Here is a 20,421-nt window from a genome sequence, read left to right as displayed (position 1 = left end):
GACCCGTCCGGCCCACACACCCTGGATGGCTTCCCACTGTGCCCAGCACGTGCGCATGCAGCAGACGCTCTTGGGATCCCCCATGGGGACACCTGGATGCCCGTGGCTGTCTCCGAGGGTGATGTGGCACTCGTCATGTGACTCAAGCTGCATGTACATAAATGTACCTGAAGTGGGAACCGAAGAAGTAACCTTCTTCTCACATTCTCCACTTCAGGTAAGTAGTATAGTTTTCCCTTTTAATAACAATAACACATTCTCCACTTCAGTCTGAGTGGCCAGGGACTGCTGTCCCTTCCCGGACCCGCCAGTACGCACGCCCGGTTCGCACCCCGTGAGGGCCCTTCTGCCGGGTGATACATCCGGACCCCCTCTACCCCGGACATGTCCCTGACACCTTTCCCAGAGCCCCAGAGGGAGATCGAGTTCCTGGAGAACTCAGCACTTGCCATTCTGGCAAGCATGATATTCCTTAAGCCCAGTAGAAATACTGGGCTACATCACTTGAGATCAGCTGAAATAGCCAATCAACTCCCTTCAAATCTGAAGGGAGACTGTGACTATAAAGATCGGATCAAGTTATGATCCATTCTCCCCTTGGAATGGGGAGATCATGCAGACTGGAAACAGTCTGCGCTGCCACTGCTGCTATTGATTAGCAGCATTCTCTTGTTATGAGAGGCTCTATAGCTGTCATATCCCGGAATCCCGACCCCATGTACTCCCACCACACCACACCTTCCTAACAACTCCACCATCCCCTACACCATGCCTCCCCACTCCCCAAGTCACCTTCCCTCCTGATTGTCTCAGCTCCGGTCTGGTGGCGGCACACCGAACCTTGGCTGTCATATCCGTACAATCCCGACCTCCACTCCGGGCTCCCGGAACTCCGAAACCGACTCCAGAGCCCTACTTCCCTTCCTTCACCTTCTCCTTGCCGACTCCCAAGAGGTTATCCCACCTCCGGCTCCAACACCACCTTCGGTCCGACTCCGGAACATTCCGGGTCCGACCCCAACCTCGACACCTTCCAGACGAGTACACAACACCTATGCTCCCGACTCCGGACCTCCGCTCTGGAATCCTGTTTGCGTCTCCATCTCCGGAACCTCCGGTCTTAGCTCCGACCTCGGACTTTGACCCCACCTCCGCTTATACCCATTGTATTGGTTAGCTCATTCCATTTAATTATGTTTGCCAATATTCCGGAGTTTAACCTCCGAGTTCGGACTTTCCGGACTTACCTCGGACCTTGCAACTATTGCATTGTCCTATTCAATTCCGCTATACTCCGTCATTCCTATTTGGGCTGCTGCTTCCTTTCTATTCAGTCAGCTAGCCATTCCCCACTCCCAACCTCCTTCCTTCCTCCTTGGGCCTTGGCCCTTCATTCCTCCTTTGAGAAACACCATTGAGTCAAACCCTTGACCCTTGGTGTTGTTCCTCTTTCCATCTCCCTTTGTCTCCTTTTGTCCTACCCTTGCTCCTTTTGATTCCGGACCCCTCCTTATATACAATGTACATAGTAACTTGTAACCTCAGTCCGAAATCAACTTGAATTCCCCCAAGAGACTTTCCCTCTGCTAGATCCGAAATTAGGGACCCCCAGGACAACCAGCAATGGCACAGCGCTCCACCTGAGTCGCTGAGGCCAAGGTCCTTCCAGGCTAAGTCTCCGATTCCACTCCGGAGTTGTCCGAATCCGCAAGTTCTAACACTTGGCCACCCCCATCCCGGAAGCTCGGTCCCGAGTCGGAACATTTGGAGACTCCGGATTTGCTCCGATATCCTGACAGACCTCTGACATCCTGTGACACACCCTTAAAACATTCCTCCACCAATTTCATTTATTTGAGTCACCTAATATCCTTCAGATATGCAACTCCGCTTTCGGAGCTACCCACATCCTTTGGTGATCTCACTCATGTTATCACTTATTAGTCACTTTCCATTCTTAGCACAATGACCTTCTTCCTACCATTCAGTTGGCTAACCCCCCCCTACCCATTTCTCGTTCCCATTCATTTTCCGGCCTCCAACTCCGCCCTCCTTGTTCCGACACCTCGGGTCCCCGTTTAAGATATCATTCGGGACCTTTCGGTACCTCTCAGTATCATTTGGCACCTTTTGTTGTTGCCCCATTTTCATTCGGACTTTGACTAAGTCCTTTCCACTCCTCTTTATAAATACCTGTAGATTAGAACCTGTAGTTCCTCAGTTCTAATCACGACTAAAATGCCACCCAAAGTCCCTCTGAGTGAATCCCGTTCCATTCTACAAGATACCTCAGACATCAGAAATACAAGGACTAACTGAGATGTAACGGAGGCACAGCGCTCCCTCCAAGTCACTGAGGCCGCGTCCTTCTTAGAGCCTCTTGTACCATCCAGCAGAACCGGGCTTCCTGGAGAAGCTTCGGTCCACCACCAGAGCTCTTGGATTCCCCCTCTAGTTGAGCCCTGCCTGCATTTGGACTCATGCATTTACCCCTACGATCCGGGTTTTTGACAATAGCCTCTCAAACTCTCTCATGCTAGCCTGGCACTTAGGGGTCTGGGTGGATTGGATAGGATTGGATTAGGATCAGAAATCCTGGATTGGGACACCTCCCAATGGCCAATCCGGATCCGCCGGATGAAAATCCCGGATGATCCTGGATAATAACATCTCAAGACTTCTTTGTATTTTAACATGTATTTACATCATACAATAAATTTTGGAAGCTATTCAAATGGGCTATTCATCAATGTAAAGTGTGTTGACACCGTGGGAAACAGTCCTGACACCCCTTTACACTGTCATATCCATACAACTCCAGACCTCTGCTCCTGTTTCTGGACTTCCATCTCCTCCAGAACTCCACATCCTCCACCACATCCTCCCCCTGTTGGTTGTTGAGAGCCCACTCTACCTCTGGCTCCAACACAACATCCAACACTACCTCTGGTCCGACTCCGGTTTACTCTGGGTCCGACCCCAACCTCGTACCTTCCAGACCAGAGTTTGCGATGCTCCATACCTCCGGCTCCAGACTCCTGTACCGGAACCCCATTGCACCTCCACCTCTGGAACTCCGGCCACATCTCTGCCTCTGGACTTTGACCTCCTCCTCCATCTTATCCCCTTTTATTCCTTATTACATTTCATTTATTACATCTTGCCAATATTCCGGACTTTGACTTCCGACTCCGGACCCTGCAGTCTCTACTGTATGGTGTCATTTAATTCTCTTGTTGCCTCCTCCTTATTTAGACAGCTGCTTCCTTTCCACATTAGTCAGCTGTCATTCCCCACAACCCCCTCCACTCCTTCCCCTTTTGGGAAGCACCATAGAGTCCCAACCCTTGACCCTTGGGGTTGTTCCCTCATCCAGTCCCCCTTTGTCCTCCTTCCAGTTCCCTTTGCTCTCTGACTCCACTCCTGTATCATTATATATATACTCTGTACTTAGTTTCCTGTACCCCCAGTCCGAAATCGACAAGAATAATGACTGGATTGTCCCCCAAAGAGACTCCCCCTGCTAACCTGAAGTTAAGGACCACCTTAGACAACAAGCAGTGGCACAGTGCTCCACTTGAGTCACTGAGGCCAAGGTCCCTCCACTCCTGAGTCCCTTCTCTGCTTCTGGACAACTCCACATGTTCATCTAACATACACAGTGGTCAGCATGAGTACAGACATTGAGTTACCCCAAAAGACTCGTGTCCAAAAAAGTATTTTGCATTTTTTACTGGTCAATTTAGTCTCAAATTGTATATTCGGGAAGCTATTCAAATGAGCTATCCATTGGTGTAAAGTGTGTTGACACTGTGGGAAACAGCCCTGACACCCCTCTGGACAGTGGCCAGCATTGTGCACAGACAGTGAGTTTGGACAGCTGCAAGTGTTTGCAGACTCATGTCCAAAAAAGTATTTTGCATTTTTCTCGATAATTTATTGGTCAATTCACTCTCAAATTGTATATTCTGGAAGCTATTCAATGGGGCTATCCAACTATGTAAAGTGTGTCTAGACCGTGGGAAACAGTCTTGACACCCCTCTGGACAGCAGCCAGCAATGTGCATGGACAATGAGTCAGGAGTTAAAATATCTCGGATGACTTTGCTACCATACAATAATTTCAATTGCAGGAGGCCCCCAAACCAATAAGGGGGCCATTAGTTGCATGCTAGCAATGGGACTCCATCCCAGATGATCTGGGATCATCCCAGATGCCAATCCCAGATCAAGAATACATCCTGACCCCCAATCCTAATCCAGCATCCGGGATCGAAAATTCCGGATCATCCGGGATAATCCAATCCACCCAGAGCCCTCTGGCACTAGCTTCCCAGCTTCTCAGCTTGTGCTGAGAAGCTTCATAACTTGCTGACATGTGGATTGTGCCAGATTTCTTTCATACCTGACTATGCCAGGTTTCCCATTGATCAAGGCCGCAAAAGCAGCCCCGATATGACTTCTCAAACTGCTCAGAATCGCGGTTTACACCTACTTTTGCAGCCTTAATGACTGCAAAAGACTTGCGTGAATTTCATTGGCACTTGGACACCAAGTGGGCCCCACTGCCCACTTGTCCTCATACTGAGAGGTTAGAGATGGTCTATACAACCATCTCCCAACTGGGTTAGACCAGATCGATGGCACTACAGCTATTGCTGAGTGCCAGCTCACAGAAGCGCTCCGCACTTCAACCAATTCTGGGCCAGTTGAACAAACTGCCCACTTCCTATCATCTAGAAAAGATACAGACAGTCTATATGACTGTCCATACCCTGGATACCAGCCAGAACAAGGGCACCTCAGTCCCTGCTGACTGCCAGCTCAGAGAAGTGCTCTGCACTTCAACAATTTTTTGGACAGTCTGATAAACTGTCCAATTCCCCCCACTCACACTCATTCTGGGTGTGTAGAAACGGTCTATCTGACCATATCCCTACTGGTTATCACCAGTATTTCAGCTCTTCAGCTGTCGCTGAGAGCTGACATCTAAAGCACAACCTGCTTCATCAATTTTCGGGTGTGCATCATACATGCGGCCCCCACCACCACACCTCTCTTGCTGAGGAGTTAGAGATGGCTGAATAAGCTGTCTCCCTGTTGTTTTTAAGTGCAATTAAGCACTTACTAACACTGGGCCATATAAGCATGCTTGCACTTCTGGCCCAACTCCTTTCCTTACCCATCTTTATGGGTAATATTCTCATTTTCGCTCCCTAAACAATCATTTAGGGAGGAGAGGCCTTCATTGGCCTGGAATTTATTGACTCCAACACCCCCTAACAGCTGTTTAGGGAGGAGTGGCCATAAATGGCCTAGGGTGTTATGGATACGGAGTCTCCAACGACCATATCCGTCGCATGGTCAAAGACTTCTCCTCTCTATCGTTCCCCCCCCCTCTTTCTCCCTTCCGTCCTCTATCCCGATACCCTATCCTCCTTACCCGTTCTACCCCTTTCCCCCCCCTTGTGCAAAGCTTTCCCCATTGGGGTTTTGGTGCTGGCCGAGGTTACTTGTGTTTCACAGGATTTCCTGTGACCTTACCATTTGTAGATAGTCACGCATCTTGTACAGAAACCGCCGAAGGCGGTTCCCGCTAACTAACAACTACTCTCTACAACTGTCTTGTGTGTCGGCTTCTGTACAACCCATCCTGTGACTCAACTGAACCGTGTGACTGTACAACTCACAACATGTCTTATAAGCCTGGTTATGTCGAGTCCTCTAACGGTCCTCACTGTGAGAACTCATGGTCACGAGTCGAAGACTGTCGACCTGTGTATCATCCTATGGAACCTGTACCCTACGGGACTTCATCACTCCGCTCTCCCCCCAGTGCTCGACAGATGACGTCACATCACAATCTTGGAGATCGTGAATGCTCTGAGGTCCACTTTCCCGTGATGCCGGCACGTTCGCTATGCGAACACCATGTAGCCGCCCATCCACCGTCTGTTCCATCCTTTGTCAGTCATTATATTCCCCTGCCAATGGTATGTTCCCTTTGGGAACGCCAAGTCACCAAAGGCCCCATTAGTCAATCCTCATTGCACGCTCATGATATCAACCCGCTACCGGTATGTTCGTGCTGCGAACGCCAAGTACCCGATGGCAGTTATATGAAGTCCTCACCCACCTCACGAGTCACGACCTCGCACACGGTACGCTCCATTGAGGAGCGCCAAGTACCCGTGGCTGACACGTTCGTCATGACGTCTCCGACTACCTACCATCAATCCCTTAATAGCTCACTACATCACCAATCACGATCGATGGGAATTCGATCGTCCACTCCCTTGCAAGACTGGGATCACTCATCAATTACATATCCCATTATGGTACAGACTAGATACAACGTTCGTCATCCTGCTATAAGAACGGATCGAGGATTGGGGATTTCCCCCCATCCCCATAACATAGGGTTTCACAACCCTATGTTTTTATTTTACTTTTTATTGTTAAAATTCCTATAAATCAGGAATTTGAAGGCCTAATCACCTTCACTAGTGGAGGTCTAACCACCTCTACCTTATGTTTTGTTTCAATTTTTACTTTTAAAAATTTGATTTATTCCTGTTAAACTGGGAACTTCTAGATCTGTCACAACAACAGATCTGTGGAGGCTTAACAGCCTACACTACTCTTATTCCTTAGACCATCAAACCAATGGTTCTGTAAAGGCCTAACAGCCTTTACTTTATTCTAACTTCCTGATCTGTCAAAACAACAGATTTGTGGAGGCTTAATGGCCTCTTGTTAGAACAGGGCAAGAGCGGATGATTCCAGAGTGGAACCAGAGACTTAGCAAGGAGGGACCTTGGCCTCAGCGACTCAAGGGGAGTGCTGTGTGACCATGGGTCGTGGACTCCAGTTGCAGCAGCCATTTCAGTCCGAACAGGGAGGCATTTATTGATTACATACCTTTCCACCCTCCCCAAAATATCCCTCAAGCCTGATCCCATCCTCAAGGATGGGAACCATTCTAATGACCTGCACTGCCAATGGAAAGCGTGGAAAGCGTGTCACCAGCAAGATCCATATGTACCTGACCTGAAGAGTCCTGATACGTTGAGGACTTCGGACAATCCTCAATCTTGATGGCATTTGTAGAATCCAGAAGCCAGATGGAACCATAATCGCAGAATCTCTAAAAGAATTCAGACCCTTAACCACCCCTCTGCATCGATGACATCCCTGAAAAAGGTGTTGAAGTGGCATTCTGATGCCCTTGTGTTACAGTTATTGTTCCCTTTTATGGGAAGTTGCATTGTCCTAATGCTTTAGCCTTTGTTCATTTGTGCCACACAGAAATGTATATAAGTGTGGTGCATAGAGCTGAGTGCGATATCTAATGACACTGCAATTATAACAAAAGGAAGATATGCTGAAGGAGATGATAAGAACCAATCAGTTCTTGGAGTGGAGGGCATTCCAGATGACTCAAAGGGTTTTGAGTGTGAAGCATGTATCAGGGGGAAGATGGTGGGGGGGTGTTTTGAAAAGGGACATAAGGTCGCTGCAGAACAGCATGGACGAGTGCACTTTAACATGTGTGGGCCCATGGAGGTGACATGGCTTGGGGGGAAGAAATATTTCTGCATGCTTGTTGATGATTACTTGGGCTTCACTCTTTGGCTGGTTGTCTGGCAAGATGATGAGACTAGGTCATTTCTTTCCTTGGAGAGTTGAGAAAGCACACCGGCACTTGGTGTCCCTCAGCCCTACAACTTAGCCAGGCAGGACACAGTGGAAATTAGAGCTGTGTAAAGGACCATTTTAAAGATGGTAAAATACACTCATGTTTATGACAAGCGGAGTAGTGTTCTACAATCAAGTTTCACCAAGGCTCTATTGCAATGATTATGAGAGTAAATTACCTGTTTTTTCAGTAACTTGCAAAAAGTGTAATGGCGGTTCATGAACCATCATGGAAGTCATGAACCTGCATGGGGGGTCATGATTGCTCATGACTTAAGTGGTTCCAGGCAGGTTTTGAGTGGTTACATGCCTGTCTATGAAGTGTCATGAGCATTCATCAAGGATCATGGACCCTCATGGACCTTCATGAATCACTATGAGTCTTCCCAAGAATCATTGTGATTGATCATAAATTAGGATTGTTGGTACAACAATGACAGTTGGGGGCATAATGGTTAATTACATGTTACCCTTAAGTTGAAAGTGATATGAAAGCATCACACAAAAGGGGGTTGCTCTAGTTGATTTCAGACTAAGGTCCCTGAAAGTATTTACAAGGTATAAATAAGGGAGAGAAATCATGGGAAGGGCCAGTCAGTCCAGTGCAGAAATGAGTGGGGATTATCAAAGACAAGAACCCAAGTGAAGAATGAATAAGTAAAATATTGACACTTGATCTGCTACTATATTGGCACCCAGGTTGTCAGTTGCCTCCCTACTTTGCCTCTTTGTTTAATTGTTCATTCCACTCTCATTCATTCTCTCACTCTCTGTCTCCCTGGTTCTCATTCCCTCATTTAGTTTGTCATGTTCACTGCTCTGCCTCCCATTCAGGTGCCAGACTGACCAGCCCATCTTCTGTTCTCCCTTCCGTATTTATGCATTGTAGATAGTATACTACCTATGTACCTCAGTTTGAATGTCAACTAGAATACCCCCCAAGTCCTCTTGTCCATAGTTGTCAGGGACAGCTCCGAAAGTGGCAAAGTCCCAGCATGGGGGACTCGATGGGAGGAGTAGTGGCTATGCATAGCAGTGGTCCTGTCGTGGGGTGAGCATCCCTGACCACTTAGTCTGAAGTGGGAAAGTGAGAAGAAGGCTGCTTCTTCTGTTCCCACCCCAGGTGCTGTTATATACATGTGGCTGAGGTCACATGGAAGGAGCCATGTCATCTCTGCACACAGCTGCACCCCTCTGGGTGTCTCTGCGGGAGTGTCAGGGCACACCCGCCTGACCCCACTCCACCCGGTCCGACCCCACCTGATCCCACTATCCTCACCTGCTGCCCCCATCCTCCCCCCTCCTTTCTCTCCTTCTCCCTTTCCCTTTTCCTTCTCCTTCTTTCCTTTTCTACTACATGGACGACTTCCTTGCTCGATGTACCATTAACCAGGCTGTGCAACACGCCCGGACCCGGACACACCGGGTGACACCCTACACACCGGACGCGCCTGAGACCTCTTACGGAGATACCTGGGCAGACACGGTGTTGTGGGGACAAGTCCATGCAGGCCAAACCGACACTTATTGCACACTTCACCCCCTACTGCATCAGGGACTAGGATTGGTGAGTCGTGGTAATAGTAGGAGCTGTAGAGACTGTGGAGGTGGTTCTGACGAGCTCAAGATCGTCAGATTTGGTGGATTAGTTGAGGAGATCTGACATTTTCTTTATTTTCTTTACTATTTTCATTCATTCACGCATATGACTTTCCTTTTATATTTGTATCGAACTCTTCCGTGACAACTGTACAGACAGTTAGTTAGAGGTTAGACAGAGTATCAGCACCGTACTCCCAAGGACCATCCTACCTGAGAGATAGAGAGAGACCTACCCCCCCTAGACCTGAGCCACGAGTCTAGTTGGATAGACCCATTACAACAGCTGTGCATGTTGTAGGAGAAATAATGGTCACACTATGGAAACCCATTATGGAAATATGCCAGATAAATCACAAAACCCCATACGACAAGTAGATATGAGAAAATAGAAGGACCTGAATTTTAATGAATTTTTACGAATTTTTACGAATTATTATGACTATACGCGATAAATTGAAAGAAAGAAAATTAGCAAAAATACTTCAAGCTTAGCATCAACAAGACGGAATTCTCGGGGGAGTTTATACCAAATATTAAAGAAATAATTAGGACAATCGACCAAGATTTGACTATAGAAACAATCAGAGAACCTCCACAGAAACTACTTTCCCATGTCTGCACATGTAGCCAAGGATGGAAGTACCACGGAACAAGGATTCCTCAGGAACTAATGCAAAATTCAAAGTCATGTTTATAATAGGAAACGTAGATGTCCCCCAAACGGACCCAATGAAAGTAATCACAGGGAAAACTATCCATAAACGACGGAGATATGACTAAAACTCCTGCAAAACGAGCACAACACTTAAAAAGCAAGCGCGAAGAATAACCAGTAATGACCAAGACGAGCTTGATAGCCCATTAGAAAGGAAGGGATCTAATCTTAATCCACCCAATTTTCATAATAAAAGGATCACGCATTAACGAGATATCCAATATCAGGAATAGCGACATCAAAAGTCCGAGCTCAGGGAAAAAACGATGTTTACGAAGGATCCATAATTAAAACATACAACGAAATTTACACGGAAATTATGAAAAATAAGAAACTATAGTTATGCAAATTTTCAGCCCAAATGGTCCAGCTGTTGTAAAGTTATACCAATGACAGGAATATAGAAATCCGCATCATGTTTAATGGCACGTGAGGGTGGCAATGCGAAGGGAACCGGCCGTCAGAACCGAGATCCGCACTTCGGCAGATCGCAAAGACCAATTTCCATCCAAATAAGGAAGAGCCCGGTCAAAACAAAGCATGGAAAGTGCAAAACAACCCTAGATCATGAGGGAAAAATCTGAGATAAATCACAGAAGCCCATATGAAAGATATAAACATCCGCGCATATCATAAATCCCGAACAATTAAACAGAAACAGTGCCTGCATACGAACGACTATGGGAACGACGCACGTGATTACCGAATGCATGCGTGAACTTTTGCTAACTCGACGAATACCAGGAAATAGAACGCAACTTTAGTACCATTGGAAAGGTGGGAATAAACGAAAATTTATGATACCAAGAACGTGAGAAACCATCCAGAAATGAATGAGATACTAGGACATGAAGTTAGAAACCTGAAAATGCACGGGAAAACAGCTTCAAGAGGTCCAGAGCCCTAAATAAAATACATAAAAATATGATATCTTCGAGGACGACCTACTATAACAACGAACAATACATATGGAGGATTAGGATGTGATAATACAAAGGGGAATCAGGGAAGATGAACGAAATCCACGAAAACCACTAAACTACGACGGACCATGGCAGGAATTTTAGGGAACAATATTCTAATGAAGTGGAGAGCTACAATACATTCGTTTGAGTAATTCTTGACTACTAGCAACTTTTTCTTTTGGTTTTAAACCTGAATAATTCACTCATTTACCATTTCAAGTCTCATTTTTACTAAATGTCACTGAATAAAAATGGAATAAATCAGCTGAAGGTCTCAGCGCAGCCGTATGCATAGTAATGCGAAGTTTGAATTCAGAATCACCAAGTCATAGCGAATTTAATGGTAAATATGAGGAATTTGAAATAGGAAACTGCAACAAATGCAGCACAGTCAAGTTCTAATTAACCATTAAAATAGCTTAGGCAAGGAAGGACAATAAGGATTCTAGGCGCAGTCTGACTGCAGTAGAGCCGCAGTTCAGCGCAGCTGAGTGCAGTAGAACTATAGCATGAAAATTTCATTTTTTATTCAGTTTGAGAAAAATACACTGTAAATAAATCCTGTAAATATGAGGTAGAGCATGAAAAAGGAAGGCGACCCAAGGAGTATAAAAGGGAGACCCTTTCTGCGACTTTTTGCCCCCCCTAGAGAAGTAAGAAAATAGAGTATTATTTTTGTCATATCTGTGCATACCCGACCCCTACCCGACTTCCAGACCTCCACCCTCTTCACCTCCAGAGTCATACCCTACCGCTGCCGTTCCGATACTCACCTCCAGTCCTGGCAACACACCTCCTCTCACCCCCCACGCCACCTCTGCTCCTCCTTCCCTCTCCTCCCCTATCTCCGTCCGCTCCGATATTCCCCTCGGACCGAACGCCGCCCCTCTTGCCATCCTCCTACTACTCCTCCTCCTCCTACTCCGCTCCTCCTTCACAACACCTCCACCCTCCCGTCACCCTCCTATGCTTCCCCCGTCTGCTCCGATACTCACCTTCAGACCTGACAACTCTCCTTTCCACCACTCCCTCTCCCTTACCTTTCCCCTCTCTCCTCCCTCTGGTACTCCTCCACCACCCTCCCGCCAAGTTACAACCTTCCACCGCTGTCCCATACTTCGTACTCGGACACCGCTCATACCTTTGCTCCGAGCCTCCGTCATAGTCCCTACCTCGGACTTTGACTCCACCTCGGTCTTAGTCCATTGCATTGGTGACCTCATACTACGTAAACACCATTGCCAATATCCCTCGGACTTTCCACCCTGCCTCCATAACCTCCGTAAGCTCCGCAACCCCCAAGCTTCGTGGATCGCCTTCGGCACTTTCGCCGCTTGTAATGTATCTCTCGCCTTTACCCCCCATCCCTATTTGGACTACTGCTTCCTCCCATTCTAGCCAGTTAGTCATCATCCCCACTTCTCCTCATCCTCCTGCCCCTCTGGGCCTCGCCCTCCCTACCTCCTTTCGGACGTATCACAGGTCCTACCTTATGACCTTCAGTACCGCTCCGCTTCTTCTACCCTTTGTTCCCGTTTGGACGTCTTCGTTCCGATTCGGTACCCTTTGTTTTCCTTGTGCTTTTGCCCCCTCCATTATATATATCGGCGCTTGTACATACTCGTTTTGGTTCAGTCCGAAATCGACCTGAAATGCCCCCTAGAGACTTCCTGCTCACCTACTGTGAAATTAAGGACCAAATGGACAAACAGCAATGGCACAGCACTCCGCTTGAGTCGCTGAGGCCAAGGTCCCTCCACGCTAAGTCTCCGATTCCACTCCGGAGTCATCTGTTTCCGCCCGGTTCTAACATAAGCAGTCCAAAAAAAATGTCATAAAAATGTAATGCATGTCGGATCCCCCTTGTTCCACAGCCATGGGAACATCTGGTGAATGTCTGTGCACAGGGAAACTTGTGCCAAGACTGAGGCTGAAGTGTGGTCACCTTACCAGTTAAAGTGTTTAACTTGTCACATGACCTTCAACATGGTGTCGAATCCAAGTGATACACACAACCTTGATTGACTCCTTCAATTACTCTTTCCTCCCATTCCAACTTGCTATCATACAAGGGTCAAGTGTCCATGCATGTGAGGTCATTCTTTAGTTGTTGATGATGTCCTCGGAACTTTCCCTACAACGTGGCGCTCCCCATGTGACCTCCAACTGCATGTACATAAACACAGCCTAAGTGGGAACTGAGAAGCAACCTTCTTCTCACACTTCCCACTTTAGGCAAGTAGCTTACATTCCCCTGCTAATAATAATAACACACTTCCCACTTTAGTCTAAGTGGCCACGGACCCTTGCCTGCTTCAGGCCCGTTGCTACACACACCCATGCTGCACCCTACTGGGCCCTCAGCCCCGGGCGATATACCCAGATGCTCTCGACCCCGGGTCGGTCCCTGACAGGGAGATCCTGGGGGTGGCCACTGTGTGGGTGGGAATGTGTGCAGTGGGTGCAGTGATAGGGGCAGTGGCATTAGGGTGTAGTGGCACAGGAGGGGTGTGCAGCGTTCCCAGGTATGTGGGTGCACCGGTGGTAAAGGAAGTTGACCATAGAACAGAAATAGAGAGAAAGAGGAAAAAGGAAAGGTGAGGGGGAAGGTGAGATAGGAGGAGCAAGAAGTGATGGCAGGGGAAGCGGAGTAGGGCAGCACAGTGCAGTGTGGGGTCAGGCAGGGTATGTCCTGACAATAGTTCACCTCTGACGTCATCTTCACTTGAGCCTACATCGCCACCAGGTTCCCTCCACTACACCTGAATACAGGATAGCCTAGAGCATGTGGCACAACACTCCCACTGAGTTGTTGAAACCAACATCCCAACCCCCTGATGCCTTGCAATGGAGTAACCTATCAGCTAAGTGATCACTCACACTGCCATACTCTGCTCCACTTCCCATGAATACCCTCAATGTCAGGGCAGACCCGCCTGACCCGGCTCCACCTGCCCTCACCTGGTACCCCACCCACCTCCACCCCTCACTCTTCAGCATTGTTTCTCACTTCATGTTTTTCCTTTTGTCTTTCTGTTCTTTTGCTCTCTTGCCCTTTCTTCTATCTTTATCCACACAGACGACATTTCCCCTTATCTATGTATTATCGACCCGCCCGCGATGCATGCATGATGCACCCAGCCCCGGACGGCCTCACGGTGCAACCCAGCATGTGCGTGTGCAGCACTCACCCTTGGGATCCCCCACAGGGTCACCTGGATGACTGCAGCTGTATGCGGGGTGACGTGGCAAACCTCATGTGACCCAAGCTGCATGTACATAAAAGTACCTGGGGTGGGAACCGAAGAAGTAACCTTCTTCTCACGATTCCCACTTCAGGTAAGTAGCATAGTTTCTCTTTTAATAACAACTCACAATTCCCACTTCAGTCTGAGTGGCCAGGGATCGTTGTCCCAGATCGGGCCTGTCGCTATGCACGCCCACTCTACACCTCACAACGGCCTCAGCGCCGGGCGTTACACCTGGGCCCCCTCGACCCCGGACGTGTCCCTGACACTCAAGCACTGTTTCTGACACCAGGCAGCAAAGGTGGCTGGAGGAAAAGCAGAGCTCAGTGCAGTGCTGACACAAGTCCATGAGTTGGAGGTTGATCAGTCAGTGCTGTCACAAATAAGGTCTGTCACATGACAGTTCATAAGTGCTTGTGACATCTCATGCATTGACTCATCATACATGTTCATGGAGCATTATGAATGTCCATGATGCATCATGGGACATTATAGCATTTTACATGATGGGGAAAGGTCAAAATAAACATATGACACTCCATGAACCTTCATGACCTGTCATGAAAGGTCATGAGGGTTCATGAACATCATGACCACTCATGAACCTCCATGAGGCATCATGTCATATTGTGTCACCAGCAGTCATGAACCTTGTCAGCACATGACGGTTCATGACAGTTCATGACAATTTGTCATGAACTGTCATGAAATCCAAAATTTTCAATGTAAAAAATGTCTGATTCAATTCAATTGTCATGACATGTCATGAGGGGTCATGAAATTTTGTGACGTGTCATGACTCCTCATGATTTCATGACGCAGGATTACACTTTTGGAGAGTACCTCTGTTTTTTGGTCATTTTTGACTAGGTAAACAGTCACTTTACAACCATCATACATTGTATTTTATGCCATGGGCTTGGTAATTTACAATGATTGCATTGGTAAAAAAATATTGTCATTCACAACTATCATCATGGTAGTTTACAGTGAGGATAACCATAATTCTTCGAGTGAAATAAGCAATGAGCAGGAAACAGAAAATACACAATCCAAGTGAAAGATGACTGGCATCGAAGTTTCTGGAGTTCAATCATCATCATTGTTTTCAAACTCTACTCGCTCCAGAGCCTTTTGATTGGTCCCTGGAATACATATACCCTGGGTCCCTGGTAAAATGCTCATAAGGTGTCATATCCATACAATCCTGACCTCCACTCCAGGCTCCCGGAACTCCGAAACTGATTCCAGAGCCCTACTTCCCTTCCACCTTCTCCTTGCCAACTCCCAAGAGGCTATCCCACCTCTGGCTCCGACACCACCTTCAGTCCGACTCCGGAACATTCTGGTTCTGACCTCAACCTTGACACCTTCCAGATGAGCATGCAACACCTATGCTCCCAACTCCGGACCTCCGCTCCGGAATCCCGTTTGCATCTCCATCTCCGGAACCTCCGGTCTTAGCTCCGACCTCAGACTTTGACCCCACCTCTGCTTATACCCATTGGATTGGTTAGCTCATTCCATTTAATTACCTTTGCCAATATTCTGGAGTTTAACTTCTGAGTTCGGACTTTCTGGACTTACTTCGGACCTTGCAACTATTGCATTGCTCCATTCAATTCCGCTATTCTCCCTCATTCCTATTTGGGCTACTGCTTCAGTCAGCTAGCCATTCCCCACTCCCTTCCTCCTTCCTTCCTCCTTGGGCCTTGGCCCTTCACTCCTCCTTTGGGAAACACCATTGAGTCAAACCCTTGACCCTCAGTGCTGTTCCTCATTCCAGCTCCCTTTGTCTCCTTTTGGAGTACCCTTGCTCCTTTTGATTCCAGACCCCTCCTTATATACAATGTACATAGTAACTTGTAACCTCAGTCCGAAATTGACTTGATTCCCCCCTAAGAGACTTTCCCCCTGCTAGATCTGAAATTAGGGACCCCCAGGACAACCAGCAATGGCACAGTGCTCTGCCTGAGTTGCTGAGGCTGAGGTCCTTCCATGCTAAGTCTCCAATTCCATTCCGGAGTTGTCTGAATCCACTGTATCTAACATAAGGGTGCTGTTTAAATGTTACGGATATGGAGTCTCCAACGACCATATCCATCGCATGGTCAAAGACTTCCCCTCTCTATCGCTCCTCCCCTCTTTCTCCTTTCCGTCCTCTATCCCGCTACCCTATCCTCCTTACCCGTTCTACCCCTTTCCCCCCCCTCGTGCAAAGCTTTCCCCATTGGGGTTTTGGTGCTGGCCGAGGTTGTTTGTGTTTTGCGGGATTTCCCACGACCTTACCATTTGTAGATAGTCACGCATCATGTACGGAAACTGCCGAAGGCGGTTCCCGCTAACTAACAACTGCTCTACAACTGTCTCATGTACCGTCTTCTGTAACAACCCTCCCTGTGACTCAACTGAACCTGTGTGACTGTACAACTCTCAATATGTCTTATAAGTCTGGTTATATCGAGTCCTCTAACGGCCCTCGCCGCGAGAACTCAAAGTCGAGAGTCGAAGACTCTCGACGTGTGTATCGTCCTATTGAACCTGTACCCTATGGGTCTTCATCACTCCGCTCTCCCCCCAGTACTCAACATACGACGTCCCATCACGATCATGGTGATCGTGAACACTATGAGGCCCACTTACCCTCGATGCCGGCACGTTCGCTACGCGAACGCCAAGTAGCCGCCCATCCACCATCTGTTTCTTCCTTTGCCAGTCATCATATGTCCCCGCCAACGGTACGTTCCCTTTGGGAACGCCAAGTCACCGAAGGCCCTAATAGTCAGCCCTCATTGCACGCCTACGATATCAACCCGCTACCGGTACGTTCGCACTGCGAACGCCAAGTACCCGATGGCAACTACATGAGGCTCTCACCCATCTCACCAGTCGCGACCTCGCACACGGTACGCTCCATTGAGGAGCGCCAAGTATCCGTGGCTGACCCATCTGTCCTGATATCTCCGACTATCAATCATCAATCCCTTAATAGCTCACTACATCACCCATCGCGATCGATGGGAATTCGATCGCCCACTCCCAGGTCAGACTGGGATCACTCATCGATTACACTTCCAGTTATGGTACAAACTAGACATGACTCTCGCCTTCACACTATAAGAACGGATCGAGGAATGGGGAATTTCCCCCATCCCCGTAACATTAAACTAGGATTTCCCTTAAATTTGAAACACCTGGGTTCCCTGAAAGTACATGTCTAGAATACCTCACCACATGAATAACGTGGGAAGAGACTAGGGTGTGTTATGTAATGCCAGTTTCTAGTCATGCATGCACCTGAACTCTGTGTGAACTCTGGGCCTAATCAACATGGGCATGTGTCAAATTTACAAAGGGAAATTCAACTCAAAACAGCACCCATATTCCTCTGACATAGGACTTTCATTATGGTCATGTGACCTGACTTACATGAGCAATAACCCCCCCCCCCCATGAGCAAGTGGAGGTAGAAGAAACCAAACAGAGCATTGTAGGAGGGCACAGCAAGTACCACACAAACAAGGCCAGAACCACATTTTTCGAGGCTCCAACGAGCACCCTCAAGCCTCCGACACATTCACAATGCCCACGGCACATTTCCACATTTTTTCCAATTTTTTCCATGCTTTTTTCTCAAGACCCATATTGTCACTTCCCCAAAATTCACGGATATCCACCATTTCCCCCATATCTCCACCAATTTTCCACCAATTCACACGATTTTGAGCTTGAAGGTCAGCGACGGATCAGGAGAAGAGTATGGAATGACGGGACGGGAGTTAGGATGACGGATATGCGGTGGAGAAGCGAGATTGATGGTTGATATCGACCTTATGGGCCTCAATTATTGATTTTATTGTTACTTTTTTTTTGTTCTGATTTCTATATATACACCCAGTTTGCATTGTACTTACAGTTGTTGGACCCCTCTTCTGTGCTACAAAGAATGTGGTGTTGAGCGATCCCTCCATACGTTAAAGAAGTCTCCTGACAACTGTCCAAGAAGGACCAGGAGTGAGTACTGATTTAGTGAGATTTATTGATTGTTTTCTAGCACCTGGGCCATGGCACAGTATCGGCGCTGTTGCCACCATCCTTTCTCCCTCCTTCCGACCCGATTCAGACTCTACCCCAGGTCCCTAGGCAGCTCTTGTGCCTGGTTACAGCATCAATGGATGACCATGCTTAAACCCACCACCACCAAGGCACAAAGCCATGGGCTGTGCCAGCGGTGAGATGCAGCAGTTTCAGTGATGGTCGAGTAACAGAGAACAGGGTGCTTGAACAGTCATGTCCACTAGGATGTTCCACTTGACATTTTCAGGACATGTACTCAGCAGAGCTGAGTCACTGGGGCGTGAACTGCCAACAACACCCCAGGTGTTTTCACAGGCACCTTAACAGCATATTACCATGTCACTTTCCCCTGCTTTGAGGGTAGAGTTATTGCCCTGGAGGATTTTCCTCTGGGTTGTTCATCTGGACATCTGCTTGTTGCATCAGATGTGATGACATAGCCTGGGCTACATTGTCAAGTGTTGAACTCGACAAAGTGGGTGCTCCCTGAGTGGGAGTGGGTTGTTGGATCCCCAGGCCACTGGCTCATCTGTCCAGCATGGAGACTTGTGTCTCTTTCATGATATTTGGAAGCTTTTGCTTCCTGCTCCACAGATTTTGTGATGCATTCCTCAGGAGTCCTGAGTGGTTTGAACTGGGATTTGACTTAGGCTGCTCTGCCTAGTTTCTCTCCCCTTGTTGTCAGGGGACTTGTAGTCCTCCACAAGTTTTGCAATACTCAGGAGTTCTGGGACATATTTCTCAGTTAACTTCGCTTTTTCTGGATACTTGGCCGCTTTCAAAGGTGGCCTCAGCTTGTTCATACCATTGTATGAATCCTTTTCCTTTGTTGCCTCTCCACCAGGTGTATGTGACATCATGTGCCAACTCCAACTTTGCAGTTTTCTTCATGGAGAAATTGGGGTTGAATTGTTTGTTGACAGGTGTGTCAACTTTGCTGAACTTGTCAATCTCAGCTGTCTCATACAGCATGTGGACACTTCCCTTTCCCTCTAGGGTAGCTTGCCCATAGGGTGTCATGGTACTCAATGGCTTGCTGCCTCTGGCAGTGGTCCCCACTTGAGGGTCTGCTGTTGGCTGGCTGCCACTCTCCCATCTCCCCTCAACCTGGGTTCTTGGGCCCTTATGCAACCTGGACAGGGTGGCAGGATAGCCAGTGCCCCACTCTTATGAGATCCAGAACTGTATCCCCTCCCCCCAACCTGGGAGGCCCCCATCATAATGGGTTTGGCAGCAAGGTCTGCCAATGTGCATGCTTCTTTGAGCTCACATTTGAGTAACTTGATCTCCCTTTTCTGGAGATCAACTGCTCTCTCTGAGTCTCTCAGAGAGGCATAGATGCCTTCAGCATCTCTGCATGCTCTATTATATTTGCACCTCCAATGGGCACAATCATTGCAAGCATCATCTGACACTCTCAAGTTGTCAGACCATGCCCATTTGGATGGTCTGGACAAGGAACTGCTGTTGCTTCCTTGTCTCCCTCCCATGAGGGACTTCATTTCTTTCAACTCCTGATGGAGTTGACCTGTTTGGGCAGCTACTGCTGATGCAATAGCAGATTCCCAGCCTGTGTTTGGCTTGGGGGGTTGCTGGACCTGGGCCAAATTGGCTGATCCAGGGGGTGATCTGGCCAGGGAAGTTCCCTGAAGGGTATGCATGGGGTGGCGGCAGCAATTGCTGCCCCTGGAATGGTGCTTGTTGTGCCATCGGTGCAGTTTGCACTGTGTAAGGTTGTAAGCCCCTTTGGGGAGACTGGGTGTATGTGGTGCCCATTGGCATCACGGAAATTTGTTGATTTGCAGCACTTCTTTGTGCCACATGTGTTGTGGTTGGTTTGAGGAACTTTGTTCCTTGGGTTGCTGTATCTCAATGTCCAGTGACTTGTTTGGGTCATATCAAGGGTTGTTTCCTCCAGAGAACGACATCTTGTTATTTGTTTCTGGTGGTAGTGGGAGAGGTTGATTCCCTTACATGTGTGAGATTTGCTGTAAGGGTGTATATTGGAAGCTACACATGAGTTTGGGGTTCATGTGGTCTAGGCAACAATGTTGCCCAGCCCATGTGACACCTAACATGGGTTGTGTGTGGTTGTCCAGGCAAGTCTCTCCCCTGG

Source organism: Cantharellus anzutake (assembly GCF_015039405.1).
Source record: "Cantharellus anzutake strain C23 chromosome Unknown EI90scaffold_14, whole genome shotgun sequence".
In the NCBI taxonomy this organism is placed as follows: Eukaryota; Fungi; Basidiomycota; class Agaricomycetes; order Cantharellales; family Hydnaceae; genus Cantharellus; species Cantharellus anzutake.
Note: the sequence above shows the minus strand (reverse complement) of the source record.